We start from the raw sequence: 23,030 nt of genomic DNA, 5'->3' as shown, positions 1-23,030 counted from the left end.
ACTGGCTTACCCTTTAACAAAGACTCCTCCTGGCTTTAAAGAAATGGCCAGTAAAACTGTAACGAGAGCCCCAGGGGATAAACAAAGCTCACTGACGTATAGGCTACTTTGGCACAAACACTTAAAAGAGTTATGTTGGTAAGCAGGAGTGTCAATGGAGCAGAATTCCAGCGTTTCACAGAGAGTTGAAGGACTTGATGACAAAGCCTTTGGAAATATTTTGGTTTCCTGGAAACTTTCGGGGAACCAACGTCTCCTTTCCTTCCAGGAACTGTTTTGTGACTTGGCTAGGATTCGCACTGCTCACAAAGTTATCATCACCCTGCCTTGCTCTTCGTCTCCCATAAAGTGTTGAGTGGCAAGGAGAGAAGAAGGAAAATTTAAAATGTACATGTCCTCCCTTCCATGGCCACTCTCCAGCCTGCCTCCTCAAAGTGTGGTCCGTGGACCAGAAGCATCAGCATCCCTTTGTTGGATAAACAGGATCTCAGGCCCCACTCCAGTTCTGCTGAACCAGAACCTGTGGTTTAATGAGATCCCCGGGGGATTTGTGTTGTGCGTGAGTGAATGCTTTAGAATATTCTTCTGTTTTCCATGCTTATAGCAGAGCTTGTTTTTAAAACTAGAAAGGAAAACATATTCTTGGCTTTAGGACTTTGCATCTGCCATTCTCTCTTCCTAGGACACCTTTCCTCAAAATTGGGCTAATTTTTGCCCTCTCTTTGAGTCTCAGCTTAGTCGTCACTTCCACCAGGAAGCACTCTTTAGATCTCTTCAAGTAGGATTAGATGTCACCTCTGCGTGTCCTCTAAGGCTTCATGCTTTCTAGCTCTGTATTATAATTTCTTTTCTTCCTGAGTGTCTCCAATTAGATTCTGAGCTCCATAAGTGCAGGGAAGTATAGTCAGTGGATTTTTCATAAATATTTTGAATGAAAGCGTGAATGAATGGTTACTCTCCATTTTGAAGATGAGCAAACTGAGGCTCAGAGAGGTTAAGTAACTTTCCCATCATTACACAGCTGCAGCGGGCTGAGCTGGGCTTTGAACTCTTGACCAGAGAGCTCCTCTTCCAGGCCACTAGTCCTTCTCCTTCTCTTTCTTTGACCCTAGGAATTCTTAGTTTGGGGATACAGAGAAAAGGCTATTTACTTTGAGTCAACTTATCATTTAGGATTCAGTTCGCTCGGTAATGATCCTGTGTTGAACAATTTGATCACAACATTAAACTTGATTGATGGAGGCTCAGTCTTTGTTATTTGTGGCAGCCACAATTTGGGAGAGGGGCTGACATCTGTTTACAAACAAGAGTTCATTTATGATAGGTTGGTCTTCGATGTTTGGCTTGTCCAGAGGGTTCAATATAGAGGTGACAATTCTAAGGGATATTGAAGGCATGATTTTTACCCATTGCCAATTGTGGTAGGTTAATTGCATCAATGCCTTCAAGAATGGTTTCCATGCCTCCACATCCCTTCCCTGTAACTTTGTAACCCTTCCTTCTCTGACTCTGGCTTGGTCTTGAGAGTTTATTTGGCCAACGGAATGTTAGCAAGCACGACTCAGAGGTTTCAAAATTGGGTGTGCATCCCTTCTTGCCCTTTGCATGATTTGTCTTGCTCACTCTTGCACCCCTGCCTCCGCCATAAGAACGTGCCCAGTCTAACCCGCTGGAGGGATGTGAGAAACATATGGAGGAGAGTTAAGTCATCCCTTTACACCAGCTGAGGCTGTCCTTAATCAGCCACCTAACCAACTTGTAGCTGACTGCAGTCACATCAGTGAGCCAAGTCAAGATCAGCAGACCTGCCCACCCAACCCATCAACTCAGGAGCAACAATCAGGTATCATTATTTTAGGGCACTGAGTTTCAGGAGTGGTTTGTTATGAAGTGTTATTTGTGGCAATTGCTAACTGATACAGCAGCCAATGGATTGTCAACATTTTGCATTTGATTGCAACACTTTGGAATATACAAAGAGGAGGATTTGCATCTATATTTCCTCTTAGCTATCAAGATCTATAAATCTATAATGCTTGAATAAAGTTCTTTCTGACAGAAGACTTGCACAAGGCATTGTCTATCTCTATTACAGTGTTACATGTTGGTTTAAAATACAATCGTGTTAAGGAAGTCTATGTTTCTAAGGTAAGTGAAAGCTGTAACCTCCAAAATAAGGATCTTTCTTAATATAAACATCAAGCTATGCTTGGTACGTTCCTTTACCCCCATGGCCTCATATGCCTCCACTAGAGACAGAAAAGACACTTAGAATAAAAACTGAATGGTTCTCAAATCCCATAAATATAAAGTGAAATAACTCCGTCCTCTTATAATCCAAATAATTTATGGTGTCCAAAAAAAGACAGATCCATTCATTCAAGAAATATTTATTGACCACCTAAAATGTACTTTTCCCTCCTAAACCATTAAACATCATTGAAAAAAAATTAAAAAATTGAAAAGCAAGGATATTAGAACATAAAATATTATTTTAAATTTAAATATTTTATTTTTCCCCAAACCAGAATTTATTAAAATTTGACTTTCTTGATTTTAATGGAAGAAAATTCATCAATAATTTATCAAAATCAATTTCTAGAAAAAAATTAACCATTAAAAGTACATTGAAAAAGTATATGTAGGGGCTCACATTTTTCCTTTTGTATCAGGTTCCATTATGAGCCCAGCATAGCACTGTCAGATCTTGGATTTGGATATTTTGCTTATCATGGATTTTTCTTGCATTGATTTTGATATTTTTAAAAATTGCATTTACATGGTATTTATCTTGATTTTTTTTGATGCACACTTAAATTTCGTGCCTGAGACGAGTGCTTCCCTCCCCTCCCCCCAGTGCTGGCCCTGATCGTGATCTTTTGATTTACTGAGGAAGATTCTCCCTGAGCTAGCAACTGCTGCCAATCTTCCTTGTTTTGTATGTGAGCTGCCACCACAGCATGACCACTGACAGACGAGTGGTGTAGGTCTGCACCTGGGAACCAAACCAAGGCCACCGAAACAGAGCACGCCAAACTTAACCACTAGGCCACTGGGGTGGGCCCTGGTCATGATTTTTGGGGGGCAGATTCATACTGGTTTTTCAGGAAGTGGGACAACATCCTTGGCACCCCTTGCTTAAAAACACTTGAGTATTAATAATGCTGTATTAGTCACACCCACCTACATGGAAAGAGAAAACCATAACATAGTGCCAGATATCTCATGGCTACACAGAAAGTTATCCTCAGGGTGACACAGAACAAGTATGCCCATGTTATTTTAAAACCTTTATTTTTCCCACTTGTCATATTGTGAACATCTTTTCAACTCATCGAACCTCTTAGAACTTCAGTTTTTTCTCGAGAGCTGCACGGTATACATGTGTCCTAATGTATTTAGCCTGTTTTTGCATCATTTCCAACTTTTTAGTACTATAAACTATACCGTAATGAACATCTTTGAGCTAAATTTTAAGCACTCTTCTAGTTAAATGCTTTTAAAATTAGTGGTAGGTTATCAATGAGAGGAAGCTTATATGTCTTCCTTAATGTCTGGTTGAAGAAAAACATTAGTAACTGCACAAATCTATCAAACTTTCACAAACTGTCCAAAAGCAAATCATTAGAAATATAGTAATTTGAAGTTTACTTAAGCTCTACTCATAGAAAATCTTTCCATCCTCAGTTCTAAGTCATCTGGTTGCCTCCCTGCCTTAACATTTCTGTTCTGTTGTGCCTAAAGTTATCAATCTTTTATTTGTGATACTCAGCATGCTGGATTATAATCAGATGCTCATGTGTTTTTGTGCCCCGCTATCCTATGAGTTCCTTGTCATTTATCTCTGCACGCTTATGACCCAACAGAAGATTAGGTTCACGGATTGGATCAATAATGTTTATTTAATGAATGCATCAAGGAAAGAGTGTGTCAATCTACCACACAGCAACAGGACACTGTTCTCTATTCTGCCCCCTGAAGGACACCCCTTGATTTTACAGATAATGTCATGCTCTTGCAGAGTCACCCAAAGACCCTTTTTTCTTAATATACCTTAATTTTATCTATTTATTTATTTTTCCCCCACAGCACCAATGGATAGTTGTATGTCATAGCTGCACATCCTTCTAGTTGCTGTATGTGGGGCGTGGCCTCAGTATGGCTGGAGAAAGCGGTGCGCGCCTGGGATCCGAACCCTGGCCGCCAGCAGCAGAGCACGAGCACTTAACCACTAAGCCACAGGGCCGGCCCAAGACCCTTTTGTTTAAGTTTCCAATAACAATAAGTCTGTGCTAATTCCATTACGAACACTGCTATTTCTAAAACGACAATAACCAACTTAGGTCAGCTTCCCTAAAAGCAGAGCCTGCGACAGGGATTTTGGTGCCCATGATTTATTGAGGGAGTGCTCTGAGAAGAGAGAAAGTACGGGAAGAAGAAGGAGTGGAGCAAGGCTGTGGTCTCAGCTGGAAGCTACTTGCAGCCTGACCTCACTGTGAGCTCTGGAGCATGAATTGTACCTCAGCGTTGGTCCCATTTTGAGGCACAGGGACCAGCCTGTTTTGTCCCTGTGTCAGTTAATTATTGGCTGCGTGCTGCCCCCATGGTGGTGGGAAGATGTATAACAACTCCCCTTTGGCTGAGGCCAATTTTCTGGAGAAGGGGACAGCTGGCCCAAAAAGGGGACTAGGGAGAGCCACCAACAATATTGACTATTTCGCCCCATCCTTGTGACCACCAAATATGAAAAAGTCAGTTGTATCAATAATTCAGATACTTGCTTGAAGCTCATTGGAATGAGATTTCGAACTGCATTAAAACAACTTGTTTCAAGTGATGCTGCAAACATCTTAGGCCTTCCAGTAAAACCTTCCTCTTACTAAAGATCTTAAAGATTATTTACTGTTACCATTTGGCTTTATTGAGTCTAGAATGCAATGGTTTTTATATTTCCAAATATACCTCTAATAAAGTACTTCCATCTTTAAAAAATATGAAAAGTGTCAGAAAGTGACATTCCTAATTCTTATCTTGGGAGGGGGCATACCTTCTATTTGAAATCCTATAATGTACAACACCCAATAGTACTTGCCATTACTCCCTGAACATTACATCGCTTTATTATCGATATTTAATCTTTGTTACGTCCCACTTCTGTGACCCTACTTCATGGGTAATTCCCAGCTTTAATAAAAGTATCCACTTTATGTGCATTTTGAAACTCTCAAGCTGCGTCTGCCAGTGCTACAGATATGGGCTGGCTCAATTTGCCTGGCTAGCTTTTGACCATGGGATCTCAGACTGTCTTCCTTCCTCTTCCCTATTTCTCATAAAAATCCCTCTTTGGGAGTTTGTGGGTTTTGCTGAAGTAGCATCTGGTCTCTGCTCCCCATCTTCCTCTTCTCTGACATCCTTGTCAAAGTCCCTCATATGCCTTCCCCAAGTTTCTGCCCAGCTCAGCACAGCGATATTTGCTTGTGGCCAGGTCAAGCCCACAGAGTGCCGAGAGTCATCCTGACCTGTGCCGGAAGAAGCAGGTTCTCTCCCCAGCTTGGGGCTGCCATTGTCTCCCGAGCTTGAAAGCAGCTGCCCTTGGGCATGGAATCACTTCTGACTCATAAACACCATGGCACCATCTCTCATTCTATCCCTTCACTTAAGGGGCCACCAAATAGCCACTTAGGTCTGCTGGACACATGGACATTCTCCACCCTTCTGTCTTCTCTCTCTTTTCCTTCCAGTGGAATCTTCTCAAAACCTCCATGCATATCGACTCATGCAGGTAGGTGTTTTGGAGGCGTTATAAGGGTGTATCTCAATCGTTTGCCAGAAGCATCTAAATTCTACCTCTTGTCCAGCCCAAACACCCTGTGACAAACAGAGGAGAAACCCAGGAGGCTTCGAGATGTTAAGGAATCGTCCCGATGTCATTTATTCATCCTGTGAATATTTGTGAAGTATCTATTGTCTAGAAACTGGGGCTGTGATACTAAACAAGACATACATCGTCTTTCCTTTCATGGAACTTACATTCTAATGGTGGGGGGAGACCCAATAAACAAGTAAATAGATATTAAAGTGAGCTGGATATCTTCCACTGACCCCTCCAAATCCATCCAGTTGGATGCTGGAATGCTGACACCTTTGGAGTATGACAATGGACTTCCTTGACCTCTGCCTTTCAGTTGGTTTTGGCCAGTGGGAAACACCAACAGGATATCAGAAAAATGGAGGAGAGAGAGGTCAGAGTATTTATTCTCTTAGCTCCTTCCCTGTGAGTCACCATGAGCTGTCTGTCCCTTGAATGAAGACCACAGCTCCAAGATGTGGTTCACCAAATCTTATCAATTACAATTTCTTATCCTTGTCCATTCTGATATTTTCTCAATAGCATTACATGCAGTTCCTAAACATCTTCAGCCTATCCTGTGATTTTATTTCCACATAGAATAAAAAGAAAATTTAGAAAGCTTCAGTTAGGACATTTGCACAATTAACATCCATACTTTTTGTATGAATTACATCATGTCGTGCTCTCCCCACTAGCATTTTGCATGATCACCACAGAAATAAAAAAAAAAAAAAAGCCAATGTTGTCTGGATTTTATGAAAAATAATGTTCATCAAAATCCCTGGGTAACGGATATGATTTTGCCAAAACCCAAACTGATTAACTAGGTTCCCTGTTTAAACCTGTATGGGACCAGTAATTTATTTATTTTTTAATAAAAGTCACATAACATAAAATTCACCATTTTAGCCATTTTAAATTAATATCCAGTGGCTTTTAGAACACACAAAATGTTGTGCAACCATCACCCTGTGGGGCCATGTTTTAAAGCATCTCAGGTACCAAGCACACTTGGCATGAGAGGTTTCTTTGAAACAAAAGTGACAGTATATTCTAAGGGCAAGATTCAGTTGATTTCCAGTGAGCCGGGTGAGAAAGAACGTTTGTATGAGCCACTAACCAGGACCACTTTGGCATCAAGTCTAGGCTGCCGTTCTGATGGGGCAGAAATACTGGGCTCTACTTGATACTTGTGTCCTGTTCTTTGCAGGGCAGAACACCTTCACCTTATTTCCAGCAATCCTCCTAACCAAATATCACTGCTTCAAGGCGTGGGAAGTTTGCTGAGAAATAATTGTGTTCAAACGATAGGCAAAGGAGGAAATGGCTTTTGTGTTTTGTGCTTCAAGCTCATATATTGGCAAAGGGTGACGTTTCCTTCTTTTCTTGAAATGTGGCTTCCTCTTCTGTGACAGTGAATAAGAAAGATTTGGCTTCTGGTTAGAATGAGTAGAGCCCGTATAGTGCCAGGGTGTATGTTAGTTGGCAACTTGTCGAGAAGCGGCTGCCCAGTCAAACGGATTAAATGAAGAGGGTTTAATGAAGATACTATTTATATAAGTGTGAGCAGGTAGAACAGGTTCTGAATCCAATGCCACAGCATGAGGTGGGGGGGTTTCCCCACACATTCAAGCAATTCTCTGACACCATCTGTGTGTTCTACAATGCATCTCAATTGTGACACTATCTACCCAGAGATAGCATCAGATCCCATAGGTTAATGGCTCAGTCCCACAAGACTGCCTCCCCTCCTACTTCAGAAGCCAGTCGAAAGCCTAGATTGTCACTTGTGCTTCTGACTGACCGGCTATAGATTGGAGGTTCCCATGACCGCCTCCTCAAGTCCCATTGATTTGCTAGGGTGGCTCATGGAACTCAGAGAAACATTTTACTTACTAGATTACTGGTTTATTATGAAAGGATGTAACTCAGGAACAGCCAGATGGAAGAGATGCATAGGGCAAGGTACGGAGACGGGGCTTGGAGCTTCCATGCCCTCTCCAGGTGTGCCACTCTTCCCAAATTTCCAGGTCTTCACCAACCTGGAAGCTCTCCGAACCCACCTTTTTGTATTTTTCTAGAGGCTTCCTTGCATAAGCATTGATTGATTGGATTGATTAAATTATTTGCCATTGGTGATTGAACTCAATCTCCATCCCCTCTCCCCTCCCTGGATATCAGGGGGTGGGACTGAAAATTCCAAATCTCTAATCTCTTGGCTGGCTCCACTGGCAACCAGCCCCCCTTAGGTGCTCTCCAAAAGTCACCTCATTAGCATAAACCCACTTATGCTGGAATGGGGCTTGTTATGAATAACAGGTCACCCATTTCACCTTTATGGCTCAGGAACTGAGGAGGAGAGACCAAATACAACAAAAGATGCTCCCATGGCTCCTATTGCTCAGGAAATTCCAAGGGTCTTAGGATCTTTGTGCCAGAAACAGGATGAAGACCAAATATATATTTTTTATTATAAATCACAACATCACAGCAGGGCTAAGAGAAACCAACAGAGGATGGTGGGACACCCTGGGAGTAGCAATATGAGGGATCGCTTATCATTCCTTGGATTAAAGGAGATACCCTTTGATCCAAGGGGATGGAGCAGTTACAGGAACCTGGAAAGGGGCTTAGCCTGTGACAGAAGAATTGAACCACTGCCCAAATGTGCAGTCTCTGCAGGGAAGGGGGAGTTTCTTCATCTCTCTCTTCTCTAGCCCTCTTCTCTCCTTCCACAGCTACCATATTCAAACTCATTTGGAAGAAAGAGCACAAGAGTGGACTGATAATACAATCCATACAGGACAACCTAAGAGTGCACAGAGCAGGGTAGAGAGGGATGGAGAGCAGATTCTTTCCCAGTTGCCCAAAGTGAATTGTTATAAACTTGTTAAAATTTGAGAGGCAGCCACACCCCATTGAATTTTTTTCCTCCTCCTTCCTCCCATTGAGATAAAATGAGTGCATGAGGAAGGGCTGTCTGCTCTGGCTGAAGCAGAGGCAACTCCTTCTGTTTATACCAGGAACACGACTGTCTGTTCCAGGCCGAATTTTTCCCACCACGAGTCCATTGTTTAAGGAAACCAACATTCCCTCTCTTTCATGGGTCTGGTTTCCCCAAGAACACAGTGAACCATCCCCTCTCCCTGTGCTGCATCACCATAAACCCACAGCCAGAACATAAGTACCAGGTTAAAATACCACCAGATCCTGAATTCAGTCACTGCTGAGACTCTCCCATCAATGTTGTCATTCAATGGTGATTCCTGAGGACACCTTTCCACTGAGACCCACTCCCAGCCTGTCCTCAGCTTCTTACAGTAACACTAAGATTTCCTCAGAATCCTCCCAACTTGGGCAAGAAACATTCTGAAATGCTGTCTGTATTAATTTTCAGGGACTGGGGACATTGGTAGATGTAATTTGAGTGTGTATGTGCAGTAGTTTCTACGCAGGTATTCTATTTTTTAGACACAGATAAAATAGTGTGGCTTCTCAATGCACCAAGAAAATGGATAACTGATCAAATTTTTTCATGATGTGAAGTCTTTAGAGAGTAAATGTCATGGTTAAGAGCACAGACTATGGAGCTAACTCCTCACGTCCAAATTCCAGCTCAATCCCTTCCTAGATATTTGTATTGACCGAGTTATTTACCTGATTGGTCCCTCAGTTTCTTCATCACTCAGTTGGCAATAATGATCAGCATACCTACTTTGTAGGTTTATGGAGAGTATTAAAGGAGTTCATGTTTGAAAAATGCTTGGAACACCTAGTGTATTGCCAGTGCTGTACCTATATATTAGAAATAAAATTTAGAAATTCTTCTGACACTGCCTGTGAGCCCCAGAGGGTGAGACTGTTGCCTGGATGTATGTAGAAAGCACTCCATGACATACGATGAATAAATGAGTGAACAACATTGGCAAATGCATTACCAATGTCACCTATGTCACCCTACAGGCATTCCCCAGCCGAACCACCCGCAGACATTCCTGCTCTGTCCTGCATCACATTCCCTGGAGGAATCACTGGGGCTTCTTGGACCCTGGTAACCATGCCCACTAAAGGTTCTTTTCCGTCAGCAACCCCAGTCTTTGTCGAAGTGCTTCAGCTCACAGGGTCTGCGCTCTGATCCTTGTCTTCACTCGAGGGAGAAGTGACATCCCCAGAGCTGGGCACACGCAGAGCCTGAGGCTTGGAGAAAATGATTCCCTGGCCCTGAGGCAGGTAGAAGAGCACAAGGACATAGTGGGATTCGGGGAAAAACCTCCAGGTGTTGTCAGAAGGGATGGAGGCAGGGGATGTGTCAGCAAGGACTGGTCAGGGTGGTGGGCCTTGGTGGTTAAATAGTAGGGGGGCTGGGAAGTTTCATAGGTTCTAGCATAATACAATCAATATGACAGTCATGAAATCAGAATCAGCCTAATTTAGGCCAAATTAACCCAATGTCAGCTGTTCCCTGTCTCTCTAATCCAGTAGTGACTTATAATAAGGGTATTCGTGTTCTATCATCTCCTTTTCATTGATTGGCTAGAGTAATTATTCTTTACATAGCCTGTCTATTTTTACATAGTAAAGAAAAAGTGAGTTTTAAAACAACCCTCCTTGGAAAAGTCTCCCTAACGTATTGGATTAATAACAGAAGCCACGACAGGAAATTCACCACATATCTTGAGCTTTAATCTCTGGTTTTAGATCTCCCTAACTGGTAAATTACCTTGACTTTTGCCTTCTTTCTTGAGATTAGTCCACTTAGGACTCAGTAGGAGTGCAACCTCATGCCATGTGAGAAGTGGTGGGACGCTAGGAAGAGGTTTGTTTCATTCTGTCAGTGTGTGTGTGTGTGTGTGTGTGTGTGTGTGTGTATGACAGTTTTTATTGCATCTTGCAGTGTGGGCCAGTGTAGACTCCTTTTCTAGGGAAAAAATTTCCCTAACCACTTTCTCTGGACTTTATTTTCACTGATGGCTTCCTCAGCACTGTCCAATAGTAACATTAAGCATTCTATATTATAGAATTTAATTTTTTTCTAGTAGCCACATTTTAAAAAAATGAAAGCAAACAGGTGAAACTAATTTTAATAGTATATTTAACCCACTATAACCAAGAGATCATCAATGTGGGTGCAGTCTATACAAAACTTAATAATGAGAGAGTTTACATTTTTTTCCTGTGTTTCATAAATCCAGTGTGTATTTCCCACTTACAGTACAATCTCCATTTATAAGTTGAGTTTTTTTAGACCTACCTTCTCTGTACTGAGATTTAATGTTCACAGTTGTGAAATAAGAGTCACTAGGAGTGGGGTGGATGATAATTTCACTACTGATTTAAGCTCTAATGGAGCTATGAACACCAACTGGTCAATGGGTTAATCAAATGAATAATCATATAGTACAGAAGAATGGTACGATTTGGGATTTAGAAAAAGACTGGGGACCGTGTGTCCTGACAGGGAGCACCAGGGATTTTGTTGTTGAGAGTGACAAGGACAAAAAGAGAATAAAGTCATACTCATAAGTGTCTAACAACATGGGGGAGAAGAAATGACCTGCCGTAGTCCTGAGTTTTGACCTTGAGCTCTCTGTTCTTGACCCAAATCTCTTTGATGATGTCACAGGACACAGGTCAGATTAATCCCCACAGGGAGGGTGGGAGGGTAGAAGCACAAGGCATCTGACAGAATTGTCCTGGGAAGGCAGGCTTCATTTTATCACTCTGATTCACATTCACAATTTATTTTTATAGGGTAAGAAGAAAAGAAGTATGATGGTCAAATCATCACAGAGGAAGCGACATGACTGTGGAAACCAATACAAACCAAAGCCTGGTTTGAGCATCTCCATCCCTTTGAGGATGTCCAGTTACATATTCAAGAGGCCAGTTACTAGAATCACATCCTATCCTGGCAATGACATCAGATGCCATCAATGGGAGGAAACCTTGGAGCAGCCCCAACAACTCTGCTGGCAGAAGAGACTGCAAGGTCTCCAGGCCAGCAGAGTAAAGGAAACCTGTTAAGCCCTTTGGACCTTGCCAAAGCCCTGCTGAATCTTGCACCTAGTTGCACAGGTGCATCCCTGCCAGGTGTGCTCACAGGTGGTCTGAACTCCAGTCCCATGCCCATCCCTGCCTGGTCTTCAGATTCAGCAGAGACGATCCCAGGAGCTGGTCTGTACATCCTACAGCTCCTTTGCAAACAACTTCTGGTGACTGAGGAGGATATCAGGAAACAGGAAGGGAAAGTGAAGATGGCAAGAGAGAGACTGATGGTAGCACTGATGCAGACAGACTCGCTAGCGAGGCAGGGAGAGTGAGGGGCCAAGAAGGACGTCCCGACAAACACGATGAAGAAAAGACAAGACGGGGCAGATGACATGGAGCTCACACTACATTAATGCCTCTGCAGGGGTCCTGATGTCTTCTTCCTTTGAGCTCTTGAAACTTTAATATATACCAATAGTTTTCTTTTCTTTGATTCCTTTGCATGACAGAGAAGATACAGACAGTGATCTTTCTGAGGTGAGAGATTGGGTTTCAGGTGAGGAGAGAAAGGAGATCTTTCCTTCTCATTTTGTTCTCTCATTTTCCTTTCCTGAGTGTTATGCATTTGTATTTTAAGATCAACAGAGCGGTATCACAGTCAGGGAATTCTTTAGAGGTCTGCCCTCACAGTCACAGAGAAAACCTACCTAGTCCAAATGGATTGTCCTTTTTGTGTAATATTCCAATAGATTCCAACATAATATTTCACTAAAGAGCTGTTATATCTGTCTTCTCAAAAAAGACACCTACTTCTGGGTCTCTATTTTTCTGGTATTTGTTGCATGTTGAATCACAGTTGCATATAATGAAATACTGGATTTTCCCTTCTTTTAGATTTGTATGCGTTGGAAATTTGATTCATGAAAATTGATGTCCCATTGCCGTATCATGCTGTCAGGAGAATGACCGTTTTCAGCATCACAAGTCTCAAAATCAGCCAGTGTGTTGGGATTTGTCTATTTGCCTGGTTGAGTATGTTGTACTCTTCAAATCCTCTTTATCATTACTTACTTTTGTCCCACAGATTTATCAGTTTCTGAGAGCAATGTGTTAAACAATAATAGAGTATCTTAGTATTTATATCTTCCTTAAAAAATAAGTTATTTTTTAGCTAAATCTTCTCTCCTCTATTCTTCCATGTGGTAATCATCTGGAATTTTGGTTCGAATGTGTTTTTAATGTCTTGTTTTAAAACTAATACTAAATTAGACAGACTGTTTTTTCCTTTCCTCATGACTCCTGTTTTGTTTTCCTGGGTTCACATTTCTTCTTCCTGATGCACATTCGTTACTGGTTCTTTCACTGCAGGCCTGTGGGAGGTCAACTTTGAGTCTGTTTGTAGGTCCGATAACGTCTTTCTTTCTTTGACACATAGTTTGAATAGGTGTTTAATTTAGCTTTGGTGTAATTTTTTTCCTTCTTTGTCAAGTTACTTAATATTTCTGAGCCTCCATATCTTTAGCTTAAAATGGGAATAAAACCCTAAAAATGGTGACTGTAACTGAGATAATACACGCAGAGCTTGCCAGTCATGTTGCTTAGCAGAAATTAAAGTCAATAATGATAACTATTATTAATCATTATCATATTATTATAATAATGTAATATATCATAATATATTAATGTATAATAATAATTATACATTAATTTATAATTATAATGTGCAGTGTATAATGTATGATGTATGCAATGTATAATAATAATATATTAATATTATTAATCATTAGAATCTTCAGAGTGTGCATTCTCAGAGAATCACAGCTTAAGATTGAGAATGTGAAGCTCACACACAAGAAGTCTGAGAGAGTGTCATGACTGTGACTTTAATTCTCAGCCCTTGGGTGTCTTCAGCTGTGGTCGTCTGCACAGTGTGTACAGATAATGTAATCTGTTCCCACAGACCCACTGCAGAACAGCACAGCCTGCCTCATGCCTGGGATGCTCTGGGCTGCTTGTTGGGGAGCCTCTGCTGTGAGGCTAGTTGGACTCTGTACAGAGAAAGATGAAAAAAGACTCTTTCTTTTCCCTCAGATTCCCCCCGCCCCGAGTTTTATTCACTTTTACATCCAGAGCAGATACTCTATTCCCAGAGCCTTGGTGTTACTCTGGGATTCAGGGTCTCCAGACACCTAGTCATTTCAACTCCCAAGGCCCAAGGTGACTGCAGAGTCATGTCTCACCCACTCCTCTCATCTTGGCCTGTTTCCCGTCATGGAGGACCCATGAATGGGGAGAGGAGACATCGAGGGAGATTGATCTGGAAGTCCTGGTGAATCTGAGCTTCAGAGAATGAAGCAGAAAAGGGGAACGTGAGACTGCCAGTGCTTCAGTGGGGGAGGAATATGGAGGAACCGAGAGGGGTGTGATGGCTGCACAGAGTCAAGGGGAGGGATGTTGCAAAGTTTCCTAAGAAGGGAAACCTTGCAATGAAGTGGGGATTCGATTTTACATGATGGCAATGTCTGTGCTGGTTTCACCAATTCTGGTGTCCCTGAGGGATGAACTGGTGTGACACCACAGGACAGAAGTTACAGTCACTTTCAGGACTTAAGGAAGTTGAAACCTTTCAGCTTAGTCCCCTGTGAGCCATTCAGGGCCCAAGTCTAGAAAGGCTTGGAGCCTGTGTCTGTCCAATGTGGTTTCGTTCTGTTCCAGCCAAGCTTCTCTGGACCCCAGCTATGAAAAAGGGACCTCAGATCTAGTCAGATCTAGTCATCGCAGCTTCCGTAGGTCGCCAGGAGGCAGGTAATAGCCCAGGCATTGACACTGGACCTCATAGTTGCCCTCCTTCTTCCGCCGGCAGACAAGTGACTTGTGAGGTGAGGAGAGCGCATCAGAATGGTCCAGTCAGCTGCCCAGTATGGGAGACTCCAGGGGAAGGAGATGCCAAAGCCACAGAGACCCGATGCCTCCTGTGTCTCCCTCTTCCTTTTGTCCACTTAATTTTCACCCTGAGTCCTTCTTTTCCTTCCATTTTCCCTCTTTTGGGTCTCTCTCCCTCTCTTTCCCCTGCATGTTCTAGCTTAATTGAGGTATTAACAACATACAGTAAACTGCATACATTTAAAGTGAACAATTTGATATATTTTGATTATAACTTATTGAACCATCACCACAATCAAGAAAAGAAATGCCCATCCTCCCCAAATTTCCTCATGCTCATTTTAATTCCTCCTTCCCTGCCGTTTGCAAACACATTCTCATTCCCAGGCAACCAGTGTTCCGGTGTATGTCCCTATAGATTTTCCTGTATTTTCCAAGAATTTTTATAAATGGGATCATATACTACTCATTTTTTACTGTCTTCTTTCACTCAGCATTATTATTTTGAGATTCATGCTTGTCATTGCACGTACTATGAAGTCATTCCTATCCCCAACCCTTCCCTGGCAGCACTGTGCACACGCCCGAGCGCTTCCCAGGTTGGCGTGAGAGCCAATAGTACTGCTGCATCCCCAAAAGTAGGAATGTGCCTTGGTGCAACACTGGGAGGGGTTGGCGGCAGCCCTGGACCCGCACATGAATGCTTTCCTGGATGGCTGGAGAGCCCACCGTGCCACTGGAGTCCCAATGATCGGCCAATGCTCAGACCCGTGAAGAAGCCCCACCCACCAAGCACAGAGGCTGCCATGAGCATGAGAAAAGGCAGCAGCAGATATACGTGCACATGCAGATGCTTTCCCAGATGCACAAACACCCATAGTAGTGCTGCGCTCTCACAACTGGGTACTTGCCTCCGTGTGGCGGGAGCTCTGAGCCCAGTGTGAATGCTTTTCCACAGGGTTGGAACACCCACTGTACCCACACAATGTCCAGCATATGGGGTGGGATCAGAAACACAGCTCATGCTTCCCCCACAGCAGTAGCAGGTGGAATCTGCGACCTGATACTACCACAAATACTCAGGCAAAAGATTAGTTCATCAAACACCATAAGAAACTACAGTAACAATTCAGAGCAGAAGGAAATGACAAATCTCCAGAAACCAACCTTGAAGTCACAGAAATTTACAATCTAAATGACAGAGAATTCAAAATAACTGTCATGAAGAAACTCACCAAGTTACAAGAATGTTCAGACAGTTCAATGAACTCAGGAATAAAATTAATGAGGAAAAGGAATACTTCATCAAAGAGACTGAAACTATTAAAAAAAAAACAAGCAGAAATTCTGGATATGAAGAACATAATTAATGAGATAAAAAAGAATCTAGAATCTTTAAAAAATAGAGCTGATATTATGGATGAAAGAATTAGTGATTTAGAGGATAGAAATATAGAAATGCTTCCAGTGGCCGAGGAGAAAGAACTCAGATTTTTAAAAAATGAAGGAATTCTTGGAGAAATATATGACTCAATTATAAAAGCAACCTAAGAATTATAGGTGTTCCAGAGGGAGAAAAGAGGGAGAAAGGAGCAGAGAGCTTGTTCAAAGAAATAAGATCTGAGAACTTCCCAAACCTGGGCAAGAACCGGAGTTATAAATACATGAAGCCAACAGAACGCCTAATTACATCAATGCTAAAAGACCTTCTCCAAGGCATATAATAGTAAAAATGGCAAAAGCCAATGACAAAGAAAAAATATTAAGGGCAGTAAGACAGAAGAAAATAACCTAGAAAGGAACCCCTATCAGGCTTTCAGCATATTTCTTGGCAGAAACTTTACAGGCAAGGAAAGAATGGAATGATATATTAAAAATACTGAAAGACAAAAACTTTCAGCCAAGAATACTCTATCCAGTGAAACGATCCTTATGATACAATGGAGAAATAAAAGTTTTCCCAGATAAACAAAGGCTGAGGGAGTTCATCACCACTAGATCTCCCATACAAGCAATGATCAAGAACGCCCTCATACCTGAAACAAAAAGAAGGCAAATGTCTACAAATCTTCGAGCAAAGAGATAAATAGACAGACAAAATCAAAAAGCTACAGCTCTGTTTCACAACAGGGTAGAAAATACTTAATTATAACTTAAAAGAAGAAGGGAAGGAAAGCATCAAAAGTAACTATAGGGGCCGGCCCGGTGGCGCAAGCGGTTAAGTGCGCGCGCTCCGCTGCGGCGGCCCGGGGTTCGCTGGTTCGGATCCCGGGCGCGCACCGACGCACTGCTTGGTAAGCCATGCTGTGGCGGCGTCCCATATAAAGTGGAGGAAGATGGGCACCGATGTTAGCCCAGGGCCGTCTTCCTCAGCAAAAAAAAGAGGAGGATTGGCGGATGTTAGCTCAGGGCTGATCTCCTCACAAAAAAAAAAAAAAAAAAGTAACTATAAACACTTCAAGTTAGTCACAAACGCACAACACAAAAATGAATAACTTGTGACAACAATAACTCAGAAGGAGAAGAGGAAAGGGATGGAACCTGCTTAGATTAATGGAGATAAGAGGCTATCAGAAGATGGACTATCTCATCTATGAAATCTTCATACAAACCTCACAGTAACCAGCAAACAAAAAATCAGAGCAGAGCCATATATCATAAAAAAAGAGAAACATCCACAGAAAAACCCCAAAATGAAATGGTAGTCAGAAACACAAAGGAAGAGGAATAATGGAAATATAGATTAGGTGGGATTAAGCACTCATGTATCAATAATCACTCTAAATGTAAATCGATTGAATTCTCCAAGGAACAGACAAAGAGTGGTGGGGTGGATTAGAAAACAAGACCCAACAATATGCTGCCTCCAGGAAACACATCTCAGCTCTAAAAACAAACAGGCTCAGAATGAAGGGATGAGAGACAATACTCCAAGCAAATGGCAAATAAAAGAAAGTAGGTGTTGCCATACTTATATCAGACAAAGCAGACTTCAAGATAAAAAAGACTATGAGAGACAAAGAGTGGCAGTATATAATGATAAAGGGGACTTTCCACCAAGAGGACATAATACTTATAAAGATATATGCACCTAACACAGTAGCACAAAGGAATATAAAGCAACTATTAATAGACCTAAAGGGAAAAATTAACAGCAACACAATAATAGCAAGGGACCTGACCACCCCACTTACATCCATGGATAGATCATGCAGAGAAAGGCAACAAGTAAATAGTGGAATTAAATGAAACATATGATCAGATGAACTTAATCGATATATGTAGAGCATACCCTCCCAAAACAGCAGAATACACATTCTTCTTAAGTGCACATGGAACATTCTCAAAGATAGACCATATGTTGTGAAACAAGGTAAGCCTGAATAAATTTAAGATGGAAATCATATCATGCTTCTTTTCTGACCAGAATGCTATGACACTAGAAATCAACTACAAGAAAAGGGATGGGGTAGTCACAAATATGTGGAGACTAAAGAACACACGACTGAAGAACCATTGGATCAATGAACAAATCAAAGGAGAAATCAAAAAATACCTGAAGACAAATGACAATGAAACGACAACAAAACAACTCTTATGGGATGCAGTTCTAAGAAGGAAATTCACAGCAATACAAACGCAACTCAACAAACAAGAAAAATGCCAAATAAGTAACCTTAAACTACACCTAATAGAACCAGAAAATGAAGAACAAATGAAGCCCAAAGTCAGCAGAATGAGGGAAATAATAAAAATTAGAGCAGAAATAAATGAAATAGAGACTAAAAAAACAGTAGAAAGGATCAATGAAACAAAGAGCTGGTTCTTTGAGAAGACTGAAACAAAATTGACAGACCCTTAGCCAGACTCACTAAGAAAAAAAGAGAGAAGGCTAAAAGACAAAAAATTAGAAATGAAAGAGGAGAAATTACAAAAGATATCACAGAAATCAAAAGGACAATCAGAGAATACACTGAACAACTTACATGCCACCAAATAGGATAACCTAAAAGAAATAGATAAATTCTTAGATTCCTACAACCTCCCAAAGCTGAATCAAGAAGAAATAGAGTAAATGAACAGACCAATCACAAGTAAAGAGATCAAAATGCTCATCAAAAACCTCCCAAAAAACAAAAGTCCAGGACCAGATGGCTTCTCTGGAGAATTCTACCAAATATTCAAACAAGATTTAATACCCATGCTTCTCAAACTATTCTAAACAGTTGAAGAAGATGGAACACTTCCTAATTCATTCTATGAGGCTAACATCACCCTGACAGCAAAAGCAGATAAGGATAGCACAAAGAAGGAATATTACAGGCCAATATCACTGATGAACACAGATGCACAAATTCTCAACTAAATATCAGCAAATCGAACACAGCAATATATTAAAAGGATCATATACCATGATCAAGTGGAATTTATACCAGGGATGCCGGGATGGTTAAACATCCGCAAATCAATCAATGTGATGCACCACATTTACAAAATGAGGAATAAAAGTCACATGATCCTCTCCACAGATGCAGAGAAAGGATTTGACAAGATCCAACATCCATTTATGATAATAACTCTCAATAAAATGGGTATAGAAGGAAAGTACCTCAACACAATAAAGGCCATATATCACAAACCCACAGCCAACATCATACTTAATGGTGAAAAACTTAAAGCCACTCCTCTGAGAACAGGAAGAAGACAAATGTGCCCATTATCGCCACTCCCATTCAACATAGTACTGGATGTTTTGGCCAGAGCAATTAGGCCGGAAAAAGAAAGAAAAGGAATCCAAATTGGAAAGGAAGAAATGAAACTCTTGCTGTTTGCAGATGACATGATTGTAAATATAGAAAACCCTAAAGAATCCATCAGAAAACTATTAGAAATAATCAACAACTACAGCAAAGTTGCAGCGTACAAAATCAACTTACCAAATCAGTTGCAATTCTATACTCTAATAATGAACTAACAGAAAGAGAACTCAAGAATACAATCCCATTTACAATTGCAACAAAAATAAAAAAGTGTCTAGGGATAAATTTAACCAAAGAGGTTAAAGACCTATACAATGAAAACTAGAAGACATTATTGAAAGAAATCAATGATGACCTGAAGTAATGGGAAGATATTCCATGCACATGGATTGGAAGAATAAACACAGTTAAAATGTCCATATTACCTAAAGTAATCTACAGATTCAATGCAATCCCAATCAGAATCCCAAGGACCTTCTTCATAGAAATAGAACACAGAATCCTAAAATATATATGGAATAACAAAAGACCTCGAACAGCCAAAGCAATCCTGAGAAGAAAGAACAAAGCTGGAGGCATCACAATCCTAACTTGAAAATATATTACATAGCTATAGTAATCAAAATGGCATGGTACTGGCACACAAGCAGACTCATAGATCAATGGAACAGAACTGAAAGCCCAGAAAGAAACCCACACATCTGTGGTCAGTTAATCTCTGACGAAGGAGCCAAGATCATACAATGAAGAAAGGAAAGTCTCTTCAATAAATGCTGTTGGGAAAACTGGACAGCCACATGCAAAAGAATGAAAGTAGATCGTTATCTTCCACCATACACAAAAATTAACTCGAAATGGATAAAAGACTTGAATCTAACACTTGAAACCATAAAACTCCTAGAAGAAAATATACGCAGTACAGTCTTTGACATCGGTCTTAGCAGCACCCTTCCCAATACCATGTCTACTCAGGCCAGGGAAAGAAAAGAAAAAATATACAAATGGGACTACATGAGACTAAAAGGCTTCTGCAAGGCAAAGGAAACGATGACAAAACGAAAAGACAGGACCGGCCCCATGGCTTAGTGGTTAAGTGTGCGCGCTCCGCTATTGGCGGCCCAGGTTCGGATCCTGGACGCGCATAGATGCACTGCTTGTCCGGCCATGCGGAGGCTGCGTCCCACATACAGCAACTAGAAGGATCTGCAATTACGACATACACCCATCAACTAGGACTTTGGGGGAAAAAAAGGAGGGGGATTGGCAATAGATGTTAGCTCAGAGCCGGTATTCATCAGAAAAAAAGAGGAGGATTAGGACGGATGTTAGCTCAGGGCTGATCTTCCTCACAAAAAAAAAAAAAAAAGGAAAAGAAAACCCACCAACTGGGAGAAAATATTTGCAAATCACATATCTGACAAGAGATTAATCTCCAAAATATATAAACAACTCATACAACCCAACAACAAACAAACAGACAATCCAATCTAAAAATGGGCAGAGGATATGAACAGACATTTTTCCAAAGAAGATATACAGAAGGCCAACAGACACATGAAAAGATGTATAACATCACTAATTATTAGGGATATTCAAATCAAAACTACAATGAGAGATCACTTTACACCTGTCAGAATGGCTATAATTCCCAAGACAAAAAATAACAAATGTTGGAGAGGATAAGGAGAAAAGGGTACCCTCACACACTGCTGGTGGGAATGCAAACTGGTGCAGCCACCAGGGAAAACAGTTTGGAGATTTCTCAAAAAATTAAAAATAGAAATACCATACTTTTCAGCTATCCCACTACTGGGTATTTATCGAAAGAAATTGAAATCAACAATTCAAAGAGATTTATGCAGCCCTGTGTTCACTGAGGCATTATTCACAATAGCCAAGACATGGAAGCAACCCAAGTGCCCTGCTACAGATGAATGGATAAAGAAGATGTGGTATGTGTTATATACAATGGAATACTACTCAGCCAGAAACAAAAGACAAGATCGTCCTGTTTGCAACAACCTGGATGGACCTGGAGGGTAAGATGTTAAACGAAATAAGCCAGACAAAGACAAATATGCATTATTTCACTCATATGTAGAAGATAAACATACACAGGGATAAAGAGAACAGATTAGTGGTTACCAGAGGGGATGGGGGTTGGGGGTTGAGTGAAAGAGTTAAAGGGGCACATATGCATGGTGATGGATGAAAGTTAGACTACTGTTGGTGAGCACCATGCAGTCTATACAGAAATTCACAAATAATAATGAACACCCAAAATTACACAATGTTAAAACCCTTTATAATTTCAATAAAATAATTAAAAAAGAAAAAAATAATTCATTCTTTTTTATGGTTATATAGTATTCCACTGTGGGGAAATACCACACTTTGTGTATCCGTTCACCAGTAGATGGACATTTGGGTTGTTTTCCATTTTTGTATACTATAAATAGGTTGTTATCAACATGTGTGTACAAATCTGTGTATAGACATACGGGTTTATTTCCCTTGGATGGATTCCTAGGGGAGGAATTGCTGTGTAGACGTATGTAATTATTAAATACGCATTCAAGCTATTTTTCACCAGCACTCGATGAGAGTTTCAGTGACTTGACATCTTCAACAACACTTGCTATAATCAGTCTTTTTAATTTTAGCCATTCTCAAGTGTGGTGGAATCTCATGATGACTGTCACTTTCATTTACCCAATGACTCATGTTGTGAAGGAGAAGGCGAGCCACACACAGACTGGGAGAAAACATCTGCAAAACATATCCCTAGAAAAGGACGTGTATTTATAATATATAAAGAGCTCTTACAACCCAATAGTAAGAAGACAAGCAACACGTCATGGCTTACCAGGAGACAGCAGATCAGGCCTGTGATGAGCACCAGGAGGCCCGCCAAGCAGATGAGGATGAGGGCCCAGAAGGGGTGGTCTGGGGAGACAAGTGGTGGGGTGAGCCACCTCCTGTCATTGCCCCAGGGCTCCTGCTGACCCCACTGTGCCTCAACCGTCCTTGACAAGGCTTGGCCAACTTTCCTCATAATCCAAGACCCTGTGTGCATGGTTCTCTTCGATGAGGCACAGCATCAAGATACTCACCCCCTACCATGGGCTGGGGTTTCCTGCAGGTTTACCAGGCTTCTCAGTCAAGGTGTCCTCTCTGTTGGGAGAATATTCTGGAAGTGAATCAAATGGAGAGTGCATGTGAGTGTGGTTCACTCTTTTTAATAGAACTTTTAGACCCAGAAAAATAAAGGGAACAGTCTCATAAACATCCATCATCTAATTTAACCATGTATATTCCATCCAATTAAAACAACATTTTATCAATGTATAAATTATTAACACTTGCCAACCTTGATTCATCCCATGTTTTCAATGAAATATTAAAGTCAAGTAGACATCATCATGTTTCACCCCATTTTAGTTTCCATCTCTAAAACGTGAGCACACATTCCTACAAAATCCAAGGCCATTATCACAGAACAAAAGTTTAATAAATTAAATCAAATTCATACCTCTGGGCACAGAGGA

The 23,030-nt window shown here is 41.1% G+C and overlaps 1 long non-coding RNA gene across 1 annotated transcript in view; it reads right to left on the bottom strand.

Annotated features, from left to right (window-relative positions):
• Positions 1–22,664, bottom strand: part of LOC131401818 (uncharacterized) — a 46,494-nt gene extending 23,830 nt beyond the window's left edge. The window contains exons 1-2 of the long non-coding RNA XR_009218010.1: positions 22,631–22,664; positions 22,349–22,428 (exon numbers count right to left, since the gene is read on the bottom strand). This is a non-coding gene — a long non-coding RNA (uncharacterized LOC131401818). The remainder of the gene's footprint in view (positions 1–22,348; positions 22,429–22,630) is intronic.
• Between the last annotated feature and the right edge of the window lie 366 nt (positions 22,665–23,030).

Source organism: Diceros bicornis (assembly GCF_020826845.1).
Source record: "Diceros bicornis minor isolate mBicDic1 chromosome 2 unlocalized genomic scaffold, mDicBic1.mat.cur SUPER_2_unloc_8, whole genome shotgun sequence".
Lineage (NCBI taxonomy): Eukaryota > Metazoa > Chordata > Mammalia > Perissodactyla > Rhinocerotidae > Diceros > Diceros bicornis.
The sequence above is the reverse complement of the archived record's forward strand: the minus strand, read 5'-3'. Positions and strand labels throughout refer to the sequence as shown.